Consider the following 18,298-nt stretch of genomic DNA (forward strand, 5'->3'; position numbering starts at 1 on the left):
TCTACCCACCTCTCACCGTCCAAGGATCAGGGAACATTATAGACAGGAAAAGCATAAGAGCTGCCAGACAGACAGAAGTGTTTTGAGATGCTGCCTTCTGGAAACGGTATACCTGCACAAGATCGGGTCAATTAAATATATGCATGAATCGAGAATGAGCTCCTAAAGTTCCACCATTATTGGAAGAAATATTGACTATGGATTTTTCCCAAGGGAGGGAAAATCATTCTTCTTTTTGGACGTGTGCTTTGAGGGTATACCCGTTAGCCTGTGGATTGACCACACATCTACTTACATATGGGTATATTGGTAATATTGTATGGTTTCAAGGTTATTCATAACATAAAAATTGAAAAGACATGAATCTGGATGGGAAAAGGATAAGTGTATAAGCAGATGTTAAAGGGAGATGGAGGTAGATAAATATGACCAATACAGATTGTATAAATGTATGGCACTTTGAAGAGTAAATATATGGGGTGTGATTCCATCCTGTGGATCTGTTCTGTGGAAGAGCAGGCAGTTTCTTTCCCTCTGGCTTCTCTCACACTAAAGTGCAAACTTCTACCTCATGGAAGACTCGATGGACATGAACATGCATGCTCTTAGGCCTCAGAACTACCTTTTCAGTTGTGAACTAAAGCCTGACAAAGACTATCACTTTAAAGAGGATAATGATGAAAATGAGCACCAATTATCATTATGAACAGTTAGGATTAGGGGCAAAAGATGAGTTATACATCCCCATTGTAGAGGCAGAAGCAATGAAATATGAAGGCAGTCCAGTTAAGTAACACAGGCAACTTTGAAAATATCTGTACAACCAACAGTTTCCCTTGGGGGCTTCAAAATTACACCACCTGTGGTCTTAAGCTTGAAGTGTGGCTCAGGGCCTGTTCACATTATTGGACAGCACCTAGTAGCTGTAGAGGAAGATGCAGAGTCAGAAGATGAGGAGAATGTCAAATTGTTAGGCATGTCTGGAAAGAGATCTGCTCCTGGAGGTGGTAAGTAAAATGGTTTCACAGTAAAAAGTAAAACTTGATGAAGAAGAAGAAGAAGAAGAAGAAGAAGAAGAAGAAGAAGAAGAAGAAGAAGAAGAAGAAGAAGTAGTAGTAGTAGTAGTAGTAGTAGTAGTAGTAGTAGTAGTAGTAGTAGTAGTAGTAGTAGAGGACAATGAAGAAGAAGATGATGATTTTGATGAAGAGGAAACTGAAGAAAATTTTCCAGTGAAGAAAACTGTAGGAAATACCACAGCCAAATCAAAGCAAAATGGAAAAGACTTAAAACCAAGACCACCAAGATGAAAGGGTAACGAGTCCTTCAAAAAAAACAGAAAAAACTCCCAAAACACCAAAAGAACCTAGTTCTGTAGAGGATATTAAGGCAAAAATGCAAGCACATATAGAAAAGGGTGGCTCTCTTCCCAAAGTAGAAGCCAAGTTCATTAATTATGTGATATTAATTGTTTCCAGATGACTGACCAGGGGGCTATTCAAGATCTCTGGCAGCAGAAGAAGTCTTTTTAAGAAACTGGTTTTAAAAGTTTAAAATATTCTGTCCTACTTCATTTCTGTTGTTGATATTTGTCATTTTTATAATGCAAAGTGAGAACTTTCCCCACTGTGTTTGATAAATGTTGTCCAGGTTCAATTGCAAAGAATGTATTGTCTAAAATGCCTGTTTAGTTTTCAAGGATGGAACTCCACCCTTTCCTTGATTTAAATATGTATGGAATCTTATATTAAGGACATAGTAATAGTAGTGGTCAGATGTGGAAATTGTAGGGACACAAAAATATACATGTGTAATAAACTCAGTATTTAATAAAGTAAAAAAAAGAAAAGTAAATATATGTTAAAAACAGCAACATGTTTTCTCTCCTATTAGTGTCTTTCTAAGTGAATGCTATGCAGTACAGATGTGAGAGTAGAGCAACACTTCAGGAGTATCAATGTAGGTGATCTATTACACATAAAAATGAGAAAACACAAAGTATAAATTCTTTTCATGTTAATTAATATCACTCTTCATTCAACATAAAGTCAATAAAACCTACAAGCCGTTTTCCAAATATGTGCCAGTTGTGACAGCAATCAATATTCATGCTCCAATTATTCAATAGATCCAACCTTAAAATAATCTGACAGGAGAAGTGAGTCTAGTGATACCTGGGTTAATAATAACAGGCCCCTATGTCAGCAGTTTCCTTTAAATGCCTGTTGTCAATAGAGTTTGAAAGGCTCAAATAAACCCCAAAGTGCTTTCCAAATTATTTTATTAAAGCCTACATGAGTAGATTTTTCATAGATGCAACCTGTTCAAAACTGTTCTAATAGTATTTCCATCTTTGATTCCTTTTCATTGATGTCTCAGACCTACACATCTGCCTTTATTCCCAGACCACATACTGCATTCCAAACCTGCTCTAAAGTGAAACTTAAAGTTAAAAATATTCAGGTTATCAGTAGTCCCAATGGTATTATCTTGGCCATTGGGTGTAGGAACTGATAATTCCAAAGTCTGGACCCAGTTAGTGATCCCAATTATCTTGCACTACTTAGCTAAGAATTCTATGTAAAAATTCTATGTAATATACTCTTGTCATCTTAAGCACACAATTACTGTGTACTGACTAATGCTGTTAATATTGGAATATCTCTATTACTTGGTTCTCAATTATCCTGAGACCCTTGTCTCACAGCCCATTTGATATTTCCTGACATTCTTTGAAGTTCTAACTAAACATAGCAATCAATTTTATCCATTCTGCTTCATACACTCACACACACACACACACACACACACACACACACACACACACACACACACACCTCATAGCTTTCTTAGGTAATGTTTAAGATCATGCCTAAATTGTGCTAACTATTTTACTATAGGATTAGGATATTTTGCCTTTCTCACCTGTGTCTTGACAGAAGAAACGTATCTTAAGTCACATGCTCATGCAGAATGTAGAAAGTTATCCATCAGTGTCAAGACACTGAAGATAATAACCTGACACTCACAGTCAGTGAGTGCCTGGCTGAAGAGGAAGACTGCCATGATTCATTATCAGAATGGCCACACTGCAAAGCCCATGTTAATTCGTCTCTAGAGTGAGAGGCTGACAGCACTGGAATCATCAATAGGTGAAATGGAACACGGCTGTGAAAGGCCCTAAAATTGAGACAAGAGAGTTTTCACTCTATCTCACATACCACAAGTTCCTGCATTGTTTTCTTTTTTTTTTTAACCATAGTCTGAGATGCTCAAGTCAAAGATGTATTTTACCATAGTGTCCAGAAGTTGGGTTGCTCCAAAATAAACAGGCTTGTTGTCTTTGTTAGGGTTTTTCTTCTATGAACAGACACCATGACCAAAGCAACTCTTATAAGCATAACATTTTCCTGGGGCTGGCTTACAGGTTCAGTGGTTCAGTCCAGTATCATCAAGGCAGGGACATAGAAGCATCCAGACAGGCATGGTGCAGGAGGAACTGAGATATCTACATCTTCATTAGAAGGAGAAGATTGTTTTCCAGGCAGCTAGGGTGAAGGTCTTCAGCTCACACCTACAGTGACACACCTAATCCAACAAGGCCACACCTTCTAATAGTGCCACTCCCTGGGCCAAGCATATACAAACCATCTTACTTGTGTAATTATGATTGGTATAGTCTCTAATAACTGACTTTCATTTATGAGTGTTGATTTCTTTGAATTACATATTGCCAGTCTTTATTTTAGGAAGCTCGTGATTACTTTAATAAAACATATATTCATTGTCCACAATGGCTTTTTAACAATTTTAAACAAACAATAACAACAATAATTAAAAAAAATGCCTACAAGTTCTTGGTCAAGAATACATGGTTTCATCTCATGTCACCTTAAGAGTTCTTTATAAAAATGCTCAAAATCCTTAGTCATCAGGGAAATGCAAATCTAAACAACCCTGAGATTCCACTTCACACCAGTCATAATGGCTAAGATAAAAAAAAAAAAACTCAGGGGACAATAGACACTGGCTAGGATGTGGAGAAAGAGGAACACTCCTCCATTGTTGCTGGGATTGCAAACTGGTACTACCACTCTGGAAATCAGTCTGGAGATTTCTCAGAAAATTGGACATTGAACTACCTGTGGACCCAGCTATACCTCTCCTGGGCATATACCCAAAAGATGCTCCAATATACAACAAAGACAAATGCTCCACTATGGTCATAGCAGCCTAATTTATAAAAGCCAGAAACTGGAAAGAACCCAGACGCCCTTCAGCAGAGGAATGGATACAGAAAACATGGTACATCTACACAATGTAGTACTACTCAGCTATCAAAAACAATGACTTGTTTGTGGATATTAGCCCCAAAGCTTAACTTACCCAAGATGCAATCCTCAGACCACATGAAACTCAAGAAGGATGGTCAAAGTGCAGACACTTCACTCCTTAAAAGGGGGAACAAAAATTTCCTTAGGAGGGGATATGGAGGCAAAGTTTAGAGCAGAGACTGAAGAAATGGCCATTCAAGGCCTGTCTGACATGTGGCTCATATATATACTGTCACCAAAACTAGATAAGATTGATGAAGCTAGGAAGTACATGCTGACAGGAACCAGATATAGATCTCTCCTGAAAGAAACAGCCAGAGTATGTCAGATACAGAGGCGAATGTTAGCAGCAAACCACTGAACTGAGAACGGGATCCTGGTTAGAGGAATTAGAGACCTTTCTCTAATTGAAAGAGCTGAAGAGGCTTACAACCCCATAAGAACAACAATGCCAACCAACCAGAGCTTCCTGGGACTAAACCACTACCGAAAGACACAGCTCAGAGCAGCCCAGGTGTATAGGCCAAGCATAAATATTTGACAGAGTTTGGCAATATGTCCCCTCAGCAAATGGCACTAACATGTTCTACCTTAGGGCTTCTGTCCACCTCAGCCTTGGTCATTACTGCAGGTGCCAGTCCTTTCCCTGGTGAATGTCTTAAGTACAATCAGAAAGTTCACAGACACACAACCCAGAACTTTCTTGTAAACCAGAGCAACAAGGAAAATCTGGAAAACTGTGTTGTAAGAATTTTAATAAATATTTCAAACAGAACACATTTCTAAATTATTGCTGAGATGAACACTAAATCAACAGAGGGAAAATGAATACCATCCACAGCAAAGCCAAACCAAAACATCGGGTTTTTGAAAAAGCACTACTATGGTTGATTGAAAGGAAGCTAAGCTAATGGCAAATTAGCCAACTTCAGTGCAAAGTCTAACCAGAAAAAGAGCTGGAAATGGACAAACATGTCAGTTTATTGAGATGATGATATACATCTATGAAAATATCACCATTACCACCATACAACTCATTACTTAGCACAATTATCACATGCTATTATAATGTAACAACCATAGCTGTATATGCATATTATATAAGAGTTTTAAAATACCTGATGTAAACTTAATAAGACATTAAGTATTAATCCTAATGCAGATAAACACTAAGTAATAGAGATTTCAATATTTTCCTCTTTAATAAACAGTACAAAAAGAGACATGAAAAAAGGAAGCACTTAGAAAACAGGAAGTACCATTTTTCCTTTTATAGAGCACTGCTACAAATAGGAAAGCGAACTGCAACAGGAGCGAAATCAGCAACTTCTTTATGTGTACATTACACAACAAAACACGTTGTAAGCTAGGTGCCAAGAATTATCTCAATACATCTAAAATGATTCAACTAAAACACACTGTTTTTTTCTGATCAAAGAGGAAAATATTTAGATATGAGCATCCAAACAAACCAAGAAGCGTGAACGATGTAGAAATGAAGATCTTACAGAGAATCTGTAGAATCCTTGGACCTGAGTGTATGGGAGGGAGAAAGATGAAAATACAAAGGAGAAAGAAGGAAGTCATACATACACACACACACACACACACACACACACACACACACACACACTGACATACCACTATGTATTATTCGCATGTTTAAAATATAAATTACCAACTATTCAAAATTTTGTCAGTTGTATGTAGACCCAGGAAATCTCATTCGCTGTTTATACATATGTAAATTTAAACTATCATTCTCAAGATTAGTTGGTTGGTTGTGAAAAAGTTAAACACACAATAGGAGCTAATCAATTCCCTCCTAGATATTTACTTGAGAAAAAATCAAACTTTTTTCACACAGACCTTTGCATGAAGTTCCACAGTAATTTTAACTGTGGTAACCAAAATAAGAGAGAACTGAGATGTCTTTCAAGGGCAGAATGAGTTACTCTGTATGCTATGTATTCACACTGTAGATTGCTGTTCAGTATTAAAGAATCATGAGTTACAAATTCATACGGTAACATAAATCTCAAATCTATGCTGAGTGGTTATAAAAATTCAGCAGAGTATAAATTGGATGGTACTTTTACACAAAAGGTAAAATTTGGGAAAGATTAGATCAATCATTTACCTAGAGATCTAGACAGGGAAAGAATTTAGGGGAAAGGGGGTTTGAGAAAGGCCCCAAGACATGACTATGATCCTTATATGATTGTGGTGACTTGTTGAAGGGGTGCTTATTTCATTTGATGTCAAAAATATTAAATAGTGTATTTTAAGTATTTTCAATTTGTTGCATGTTACGTATATTTCAATAATGTGTGTGAGCATGCTACATTTGAGTATATGTTTTTAAAAGCTGGTTGGCAGAAGAAGGAACATGTAAGCAATATGAAATGGAGATCATGATACTCACATTCACAGTCAAAATTAAAGGTAGCGTTAGAGGGCGAGGGGAAACAGCTTGGCAGTTGTCATTGCAGAGAACCCAGTTTGGTTCTCAGCACCCATGTTTCTGTCCTAGAGCAGGGAATATAACTCACTCTCTCTCTTTCCCTCTGTGACACTTGAATGCTTGTCAGAAAACTAACAATAAAAAACTGTATGAATGAAAAAGTAAAAAAAAAATCTTTAAAAATAAAAAAACATTTTAAAAGTAGCAGTAGGAACAATAAATATTTTTAAAAAATCCTTAATCACACTTGTCTCTTATTTGAAATTAAATCTGAGAAAATATGAAAGAGAAATGTAATTCATATATCAATTTATTTTATTTTAAAAGATATATTTAGTATTTATATGTATGTGTATGGATATGTTCCTATGTGAGTTTACTTGCTTCGACTGCATGCAGGTGCCATCAAAAGCTAGACAGTGTTGGTTATCTTCCAGTTAAGTTGAAGTTACTGGTGGTTTTGAGCCATCATAGGCAGTTGCTGGAAACCGAGCCCTGGGACTCTGCTAAAGGTGAAAGTGCTTTTAGTCATCAAGCTGTTTCTAAGCTCTTGAGTAATTTAACTTAATTTAAAATGGTACATAATTGAAAAATATCAGCCTTAAAAATTAAAATAACAACAACAATAATATTTGTTGTTATTATCATTATTTGAAGTAACACCTAAGCATAAATTAAAAAACATAACTTATTAGTCAAAAAGATACAAATTCATAGGCCAAGATGTTGAATAATGAGAAATAATTATGGAAATATGTATAAGTATCAATTGTGTTGTTTTAAATATTGAGTCTGACAAGAACAAAGAACAAAAGAAAAGATTACTCTGTGTAAAGAATCAAATGTCAAACTAGATTTCATTTTTTCAATGCCCTTAAGTACAAGTCAGTGGATATAATCTTGAGCTGGACAAACCTGTCCAATTCACAGAATAGTAAATCGAAGTCCTAAAAACAGAGTTTGATAGTCACAAACGAAGAGAATATTTTTACTCCACTGAAATTAGAAGTTAGTGATTTTTATAAGAGCATGAGCACACTATAATACTTTCTTTTTCTTTATCCTGCAGAATGTGCCTGAAAAATGTTTACCAAAATTATAAATTAAAAATATTATACATCCTTGTCCAAGACATTTGAGGGTTACAGGCTGTTGAACATTTCAGGGTGACACAGAACATGTCCACCTGGTCTCTAGTTGCTTTTAAAGTCTTATCTCTCTCTCTCTCTCTCTCTCTCTCTCTCTCTCTCTCTCTCTCTCTCTCTCTCTGTCTGTCTGTCTCTCTGTATGTGCATGTGTGTATGTGTTTATTCCTATGCATACTTATGTCTGAAAATGTAAAGTTATTTGCATGGATGTAGAAGCCAGTTTTCAATGTTGCGTATCTTTCTCAATTTATTCTCCACCATAGTACAGACACAGAGTCTCTCACCAAGGCCATAACTTACTGATTAAACTAGGCAGACTGGAGACCAATTCCCAGTCAGCCTTCTGTCTACATTTCTCCATGGCTAGATTATAGGCACTGCCACATTAATTTACTATTATATAAGGGTACTGAAGATAAAACTCAGGTCCTCATGAGCAGACAGCAATCGTTGTACCAAGTAAGTTCTCTCCTAAGCCCCTGTTCCTCATTACCTAACCGTGTCACTCCACATTTCCATAGTCAGCCATTTTCCTAGTTGCTTGTGTTTTACTCAGACTGCTCTTTGCTAAACGAGCACATTATCTACTGGCCATCCTATGACTTAGCTAAATGGTTTCATTGTCTTGAAAACACTGATTTATTTTGCCATGTCTAGGAAAATTATGAGCTTCTATTCCCATTTTCTAAATCCATCCATTAAAAATGATCATTATGTTAATGAAATTATACTACTTGGGGATCATTAATATTTTGGGCCTTACTCTTACCCTTTAGAGATATAAACATTTTAAGGAGTATATTTTGTTGAAAACTAATTTTCTAGAACATGTAGGGACAGTGTGTGATAATTTTAGTAAGCATGTGTTGAACAAATTAGTGAAGCAGAATAAAAATCTGCCTTCTCTTGTATATGTTACTTTAATTTTTCATTATTCCAAAGAAAACATTTATTGTGATGTGTTTCAGTTTTTTCTTGCTTTACATCTGGATAGAAAATTTATTCACCCTCTTTCTGACACAAATCACCATTCTTGTAAAGATTACCATTGCTGCCCAAGCAAAATGTAAGATTCAGTGAGGATGGAAAAAAATAAGGAGCAACTTAAAGTCGGACACTGTTGAAAATCAAGCTCTAAATAAGACTAAGCTCTAACAAGCTCTAAGGTAGTAAGAATTAGAATATAAATGTGTGTGTGTGTCTGTGTCTGTGTCTGTGTCTGTGTCTGTGTCTGTGTGTGTGTGTCTGTGTCTGTGTCTGTGTGTATGTGTCTCTCTCTGTGTGTGTGTGTGTGTCCACATATGTGGGAAATAGCATCACACCCATAGGTAAGGTCAAAAAACCATTTGGAAAGTACTAAAAGGTAGAGAGGTACAATATGAAGATCCAGGGATCAAAATAACTCATCCAGATACCTCTTCTATCTTTCCTTCCTTGCATTAAAAAAAAGCCACTGAGTATAAAGAGGCAAGAAACATTTTCCCAAAAAACACAAGGATGAGAATAAAAGAGAATTTCCTAGTTCCATACATTCTGCAGTAAGTAGATACAGTTATACTCTTTTTATGAAGATATTCCTATCTAATAACAGTATGTGTGCAGGTAACTAAATGCAAATTTGTTTTGAATCACTAGCCAAAACTGTGCAGAAATAAGAAATTGAATTTCTTAAGCTGAATTTCAAGACCCCTTTTTAGGAGAAAACAAACTCCAGTTTTCTATTCTGGGGTGTTTTGGTCATCAGTCAATTTTTATTTTAAGTAAAATTATATTGACGGCCGTGTTTGAAGTGTCATCTGCTGGAGAATGTCAAGTTCTGGGATGGGCTTATTCTCTCAATGAAAAAGCCATTCTGCAATCCATCAAAGAACAGCTCTTTCTATACATATTTAAAACCCATTCTTCATGAGAAATGGTGGGGTTGCAGAATCGTTTTCACGGTGCAAGACAAGATATTAATGGTCCCTTTGCCTTTCCCTGAGTCAACTCCAGAAGACACAATGAATCAAACAAGAAACCAGAGTTGAAACAAAAATTCAGATCACAGGCAGACAGGAAGTAAAAGTAGATGCTTTTTTTATTTTCTGGATAAAAATATTAGTTAAGACACTAATAGTTTAAATTCCAAAAGGACAGTGTTGCTATTGATATGTTATTCTTTAAAAAGTAGATATCATATTTTCAAAACATAATATTTATAACTTAGAATAGATCAGTCTCCTAGAAAGTAAATTTTACACATGCAAACGAACAAAAGTTTTAATTTATAAATAGACCTATGTGTGCACACACACACATATATATGGACATGAACATGCAAATATGTATATAACAACAATTATTGAGAAATGGAGACCATTAATTTTTAAAAGAGCAAAAAGGGATATAGGACAGGGCTTGAAGGGAGGAAAGAGGAGGGGAAATTATTTAATTATATTTTAATCTAAAAGAATAGAGAAAAATTTTAAAAATATGTATTATATAAAGTAATTTAAATGGTCCAGTGAACCACATTACCTCCCCTGACATGATCTCTCTCTGGTGACCTCTGAAGTTTGGAGAGTTACAAGCTCTCTAAAGTGACACCCAGCCATTTTTACAACAACCAGGGTGCAGAATCTAAAGGTTAATCTTGTATTTTTTTAAGTAAAATACAATATTTCTCACATTTAAGGATTAGAGTGATCAAAAGAACATGCCTCAGGCCTTGACTATCTGACCATGAGAAATGTATTATTGACACAGTTCATTCCCACACACCACAGCTGTTTACCTTAGTTAATACCTGCTAAGCTCATTTATGTGTCAGAATTCCAATCAGTACTTTAAGTTTATAAGTTACTCAATTGATTGTAAATACTCTTCTTATTTCTGTGTTTCACTTCACAGAGCCTAATGTGCGGTGATTCATTGAAAACTCCCAACAATGTTCTGACCCCTCTCTCTTTTAGCTTTTGATTTTAAAATATTCTAATATCATCATAAATAGGTCAATATTGTCTTGTGTAAATATTGTATAATACTCAGGATACTTTCTTTTATGTAATAAGAAAACTATAGAAAGATGTTCTTCATTTCCCCAATAGTAAATACATATTGTTGAAAATAAATTAGTAAGTTATTATATACAACAAAATCTGTATCTCACATGAACACAAAATTGTTTCATCTGGAACTTATCGTAGCCTCAATATACTTGTGGTATTTCATAGTAGAAAGAAAACCAAGATATTTATCTAAGCAGTGTCATCCATCAGTATGATGCCAAGCCTAACATTAAAAGGTTAAAGATATTTGTGTAGTTTAATACTAAATACTTAATAATAAGTATTTAAAAAATTGCTGAAATGTATTAAAATGATTAAATTTTATCATAATATTATAAAAGCCAAAAGTTGAAACATACTTTAGAAGATTTTGAGTGAGCGATAACTTTGAAGCATTTGTAATGATATATGTATGACTTTTATTTGTGTGTAAGTTCATGTGTAGCTGATGCCTGTACAGACAGATATCTTTAGTCCACATAGAATTTGAGTTATAGTAAATTGTGAGCTACCATGTGGCTACTGAGGTCCAAACACAGTCCTCTCAGAAAGTAGGAAGGATTGATTCTTAACCACTTTCCACACCCAACTGATGTTTCCAAAATTGTGAATTGGGCTTAGAATGTAGTTCAGTTGGCAGGTTGCTTACAGAGCCTGCCCAGAGTCTTTAATTTTGCTTCAGCTCCACCAAAACCCAAAGTTGTGATACGGCCCTATAATCAGGAGGCATTGGATACGTAGGCAGTTGGAAGCTAGCCTAGACATGAGACCTTGCTTGAAGAAGGAGGAGGAAGAAGAAGAGGAGGAGAAGGGGAAGGAGGAGGAGAAGGAAAAAAGGAAACAGCAGAAAGTGAGGTAAAAATATTAAAAAAAACAATAATTGTTCTTATTATTTATAGAACTGGAGGAGACATGCATGAATTTTGATTATTCAACATAGTATTTGTTCCTATAACTGAGCTTATTCTTAGAGGCCAAGTTGACTTTTTTTTTCCTCTTAGACTTGTGTGTGTGTGTGTGTGTGTGTGTGTGTGTGTGTGTGTGTGTATGTGTGTCTGTGTTTTAGTTATGGTTGCTAATTCTATTTTGAGCATTTTTGGTGGTTTATGACTACATGATACTTCAGTTCTTGGAGATCTGAGAAGCTTTTTAGGCCTCCAAAGGCAGTAAGTATACACATTGTATACATAAATGCATGCAGACACACCTATACAGAAGGTAAGGAAATAGATTAGCAAATGATCAATGAATGAATACACAAACAATGAATGAATGAGCGAATACGTCAATTGCAATTGCAGTAAAAAAAATCCTGCTTGTAGAGTATCACTGACATATTTTAATGCCCCATTGCTGGTAAAATGCAAGCTTCCCAGAGACAGAAGACATCAATGTTGTCTCTATTTATCACCCTTAAAAAAACAGTACACCTTCTACTTATAAAAGATCCAGGACCAGAGTACAAGGAGACTTTAGAAAAATGTAGATACATAAGTTCAGCAACTGAAACAATTTATAGCCACTATTTTTCTCAAAGCTTATTTGACTATGCTATTGATAATGCCATTATTTTCTCAGTGCTCAAACAGAACATTCAGATTTAATCCTTGATTTCTGACTGGGTCCCCATCATCACAACTCCTATCACACATAATCTATCACAAAATTAGCTGAGTTTCAGCTTCCCAGTGTGTCTGTAATCTAACACTTTATCATCCTTTTGTCAGGACACTTACATGTTATTGTCTTTTGCATGGATGACTGCTGACCTTGGCTTCTATTGAATGAACTCTTTTCATGATTAGTTCACAGCAAGGGAGGATTATGTTCACAAACACAGATCACTCCATACAGTCTTCATTTGAGTCAAACACTTTTACAATGTCTCACATTAGTCATAAAGTTCTCTATCCTCTGGTTCCCATCTGACATGTGACTACAGTCCAAAATCATTTCTGTTACTTGAATGCATGCATTACATTTCCTGCTTCTTGGTAATGAAATTGCTATTCCCTTCCTCCCAAAAGTACTCTTTTTCATTTCTTTACAAAATGTGTTCCTTTCCATCTGTGGGTCTCTGTTCAAAGGCTAGGAGGGAGGGAGAGACATAGGGAGAGGGAAGGAGAAGGAGGAGGGGGAAGAAGAAGAAGAGGAAAAAAGAAAAGAGGAGAAGAAGAGAAAAATGTAAGAAAGAAAAATAGACTGGTCTTATGCTGTACACACATGTAATTTCATTCCATAGTTGAGGAGAGGGAAGTAACTGGCCTTTGGAAATTGATGGCTAGTAATTCTAGCTGAATTAGTGTGCTCTAGGCATAGTGGAAGACTTCCTGTAATGTAAAATAGAGATTGATTGAGTGATACACCAACATTGATCTCTGGCTTCCCTAAACACACACACACACACACACACACACACACACACACACACACACACACACACACACACATTATCTGTATATTTCCTCTGACTACATAAAGCAGAACCTGTATCTGATTAATTTCCAATACCTTCATAGAGCCCAGGACCTACTACAACAGAGTGTTCAATGTTGATGGAACAAATTAATGTATGCTTAAACAAGTAAGGGGAACAGAAACCACTGAGTTTCTCAAAAGAAAAGGAGAGAGAACTTAGGAGTCAGAGAACTAAGGGAAGAAATTCCAGCAAATCCCCCATTCTGCTGACCTTTGACATATATGTGCTTTTGTGTGTTGAGCCATCTTATGGCAAAGGAAGAGAGGAATGGAGGTACTAGATATGATGCGCCAGAGAAAAGTCATCTCTCTGATTCTAGAAACAACATGTATCTGCTAAGTTTCCATTTCTTCCTAATATACTCTTAAGACCCCACATCATTCTGAGCTAAGTAGAAACATCTGATGCAAGATAACATTTTAAAATATATTTATTCAGCCTAGCATTGTGTGAAGTGGTCTGATGCCAGCAGTGTTTTCATACAGCAAAACACATGACATTGTTCTGTGTATCAGAAAGATGGCTCAGGATGTACCCAGGCTTGAGATGTGGACTTTAGAGTAGACAGGTACTATTATCAGGTTTGTAAGCCTTCCCTTTCCTCTCTATTACTCTCATGGACTCATTCTAGACTCTTACCCAAAATACTGAGAACCTCAGCCACCTCTTGATCCATATTAATAGTAGGGACTCTTTTAGAATACATAACATAACTCTTGTGTATAAAAATAGAATATATGATATTATAATAATATACTTTCCCTTAGTGCTAATGGCATGTGATGCATGTTGGACCTGTAGTCTATATATTAACCTAAACAATACACACGACCGACAACATGTAGCCACACACATATCATCTTGACTTCCTACTTGAGACATAGGTATGCATTCATTAGATGTTGTAGACATTTACTCATATGACAATCCTTGAGTCAGAATCAGAATTTTCATAATAGCAGCTTCATTTCTTTTGTCTCCTCAAAGTTTGATGAAAGCAGCAGTTCTGTCCATTATGGTACAGGGTATCAGAAGCCCTCTTAGAATTTCTGGTGTAATCTCATCTTAACAATGTTGAACCCTTTCACTCCTTACCAAAGTCCTGCTGTATAAAGTTGTATAGACTCCTGCGGGCAAAGTCTATTTACATGGACTCCTAAGATTAAAACTTAAAATCGTTTCTCTCCTCATGTCAGATGATTCCAGCCTGTATGGGAACAGTTAGTCACAAGCATTGCTGGGGCTTGGGAATGAGGGTCTTTACTACTACACTAAATGGAGGAACTGATGCCAACCTGAACCCCATTAATGGCATGACTGTGTACATCTCTGATGGTTTAATAAAGCTAAATTGGGCACATAATTTCATAATATGTGGGCCATAAGTATAAGGAAAATGAAGAGTCCCTTCCTAGAAATAATTAAGAATTTTGCCAGGGATAAAACTCAATGTTCTAACATGTACTTGATGTGCACAAAGCACTGAGTTTATCTATAGCAGTGCAAATAAGTAAGACCATAAATACATATATGCATGTGTAAGAATTTTATCACAACAGCAAAACTTTAGGTATGCTGTCTCAGCATGTGGCCTTGTGCTACCATAAAATTGTCCCCTCCGTGATGAAGATTCCTGAGATAAATTGTACTAGGTGTCTTTTTTCTTTTTTTCATCGCGACCTGTTCGGCATATCACATTCCGACTTGCCGGCTCTGCAGGCAGTCCCAGGTGCTCCTACAGAGGAACGTCACAGTCAGCAGTGTCTCTCCCTGGGCTTCCCTCTTTCCTGTCTGTAGCATCAACTCTGGATTCTGTCAACAATGCATCTTCAGCAGAGAGTAAGGAAAGAAGTGGGAAAGGAAGTGAGAGTAGGCGGGAAAAGGAGTGGGAGGGGAAGATTCTTCTGTCCAAGTATTTGAAAAGAAAATATGCCGCAGTCATGAACACAAAATTATCCATGTCAGAAAAGAAACTCTAGACAAAGACATATTGCTGTCCTGACATAAAGATGACAACCTTACAAATTTTGATGACTTAATTTTTTAAAAAGTAGCATTTTTTTCAAGCGAATAAAAGTGAGAAATAACCAGACATCCATGGAGACCTTTGGCCACTTTGAAATCAGCCATGCCAAGTTCAACGACTGTTCAGCAACCCTTGCTGCTGAGGCTGCTTCCCTCAGGACAAATTCAGAATGTCTGCCACTGAGAGTTGTATCTAGTGATTGGAATGACTGACAGTTTTCGCCAGGTGTGTGGGAGCACAGTACATATATAAAGAAGTGACAATGGATACAGTTTGAAGGGCAATAAAGCCAGGTTTCAGTGGAATGTTTTTCAATTCCCATAACTGCTTATGGTAGTAGAGTCAAGATAACAGGGCACATGTGTCTAGCAGAGGAGTATTCTAATGTCTAACTAACCATACATAATTCTGTATATCTTTCTTCCCTTACTGAGGTACAGCAAATGGTCTCTACACAGAGAATTCATCCCTGATGTAACTGGCAACTGGTATCTACTTTCATTTGTAAATGTTATGTGTGAAACTGTTTGTAATCAAATGAAGGCCTACCTACCCACATTTTGAAAAGTAATTTTAAAGACTTCTAAAACCTCAGATTAATTATTTTAAAGCAGAGGCAAATCTAGATAAGCTATCTAGTGAATGCTACTTCCTTTTTCTCCCATTATTTACTTACTCATTCCCTTTACATTCCAATCAATGACCCCCTTCCTCTTAGTCCCCCTTCACACAGGCCCTCCCTCTGTCCTCCTCTGAGAGGGTGAAGGCACCCCATGGTTATCCCCCAATTCTGGCACATCAATTATTTGCACAAACTTTCTCACTGAGACAAGGCAAGGCAGCCCAGTTAGAGGAATGGGATCCACAGACAGGCAACAAGCTTTAGAGACAGCCCCTGCTCCAGTTGTAGGAGGACCCACATGAAGACCAAGGTGCACATATGTTGCATATGTATAAGAGACTAAGTTCAGCCCATTTATGCTGAACTTTTTGATTAGTTGTTCAGTCCCTGAAAGTATTTTCCTGTTTTCATACAAAAATTGCCAAGGCAGGCACAAGAAGGAGCCTTGAAAGCTCTCTTGACCGGCAACTCTTTAGGTACATAAAACTACTGATCACCAGAAAGATGGAACCTTGGACATTACTGAAATGCTCTACAAATATAGCTGTCCACCTTGTTCCCAATCCTGATCCCACACTGTAGATGATCAAAAGCATGTGAAGAAGCCTTTTGGCTATGAAAAGAAGAAATTAGGAGTGAAACCATAGGACAACATACTAAACACCAAGTTAAGGACCTGAGTCTTTCAGGTTCCAAACCAAGACAGTGTAAAGAAACACTTGACTCTACAGAATATCCTTTAAAATGAGTTTATTTCTAATAAAATACTTTTTGTACCAAATCTTTAATGCCTAGTATGGTATAAATGTTAAGTTGTCTTATGTATGAAATATGTATGTTACAGGTGTATTGTATTTGATACACAATGATGTTACTAGTTCTTTAAAAGGTTTGATGACTGAATAGGGACAGCAAAGAGACTGCCATTATCCCCCAAAAGCTGCCTTTCTTCTCAGAAAAAGAATGAAAAATGTTACGGAAATATATTCCTTAAAAAAAGGAATGAATCTGTATTTTCAAGGGGGCTTTAGAAATGGTTCACTGATTGAGAACACTTGCTGCTCTTCCAAAGAATCTAACATTTGCATACGTGCATCCACATGGTTACTTACAACTCCCTGAAATACTAGCTTAGAGGAATCTTCCTTTGTCTTCTGGCCTCAGACACCCATATGACATGTGCATATATATGTATATATATATATATGCATATATATATGCAAACACACACATACATGTAAAAATGTATTTTTATAAAACATAGATTTTTTACAATATAGTTGATTACCGTTTGTTCTTCCTTTCCTCCTGTTAGATCCACCCCAAAACACACTTTCTGCCCTTTCTTTCATTAGAAAACAGGGTAAATCAGACTGACCCTTTATAATACAAACTGCCTCATTTTATGACTCATTCAAAAATGAGATGAGTGTCTGGAGAGAGAGTTCTGCAATTAAGAGTACTTATTGCTCTTCCAGAGGACACATGTTTACTTCCGAGCCCTCAGCACTGGACAGAACATAACTTCCTATAACTACAGCCCCAGGGGATCCAATGTCTCTGGTTTAAGTGGGTACATGCACTCTTTTGTGGAGAAACACACGCACACACACATACACACACACAATTTATGATAAATTAAATATTTTTAAGAATATAAATGGTAACAAATACATTAAATGTCTTATTGACATTTTCACAGAATTCAAAATCACTTTGAGTCCTACAGGAAAAGTTCTTGTTTAGATGACTAGTGTGTTACTCAGAAACCCTGGACTTCTGGAATTCTCAATGAAAATGTCAAAGCTCTTAAAAAATGTCTTTCAAGCATATAATCTCTCCAATTAAATAGAAGGTATCCATACACTTGTATTGAGCTTGCTCTCCCTTTGACTAAGGAAGAGTATTTTTAGGGGAGACCAAACTGCTTTCCCTTTACAAGAAGAAAGCATTTGGAGAGAAAATTAAAAGGGTCCACTTGATACATCAAGCAATTGCTTCTGCTGGGACAAACAATGGCTATAACATTTCAAAGACAAGAATTTAAGAAAAATTAGTTTAAATCACTTGACAATGTAATATTCAACATTTCCATCACCCTCGTTTCTGATTCATGCAAAGACAAATGTGAACAAGCAAAATGTACTTTTCATAGAAAGACAACAGAGTCACATAGGGAAT

General features: G+C 36.4%; 1 pseudogene; it reads left to right on the plus strand.

Moving 5' to 3' along the window:
• The first annotated feature begins 571 nt into the window (after nucleotides 1-571).
• LOC148006305 (nucleophosmin pseudogene) lies at nucleotides 572-1,529 on the plus strand (annotated as a pseudogene).
• Nucleotides 1,530-18,298: the final 16,769 nt, after the last annotated feature.

The sequence above is a fragment of the Rattus norvegicus genome, chromosome 4 (assembly GCF_021556685.1).
Source record: "Rattus norvegicus strain SHRSP/BbbUtx chromosome 4, alternate assembly SHRSP_T2T, whole genome shotgun sequence".
Lineage (NCBI taxonomy): Eukaryota > Metazoa > Chordata > Mammalia > Rodentia > Muridae > Rattus > Rattus norvegicus.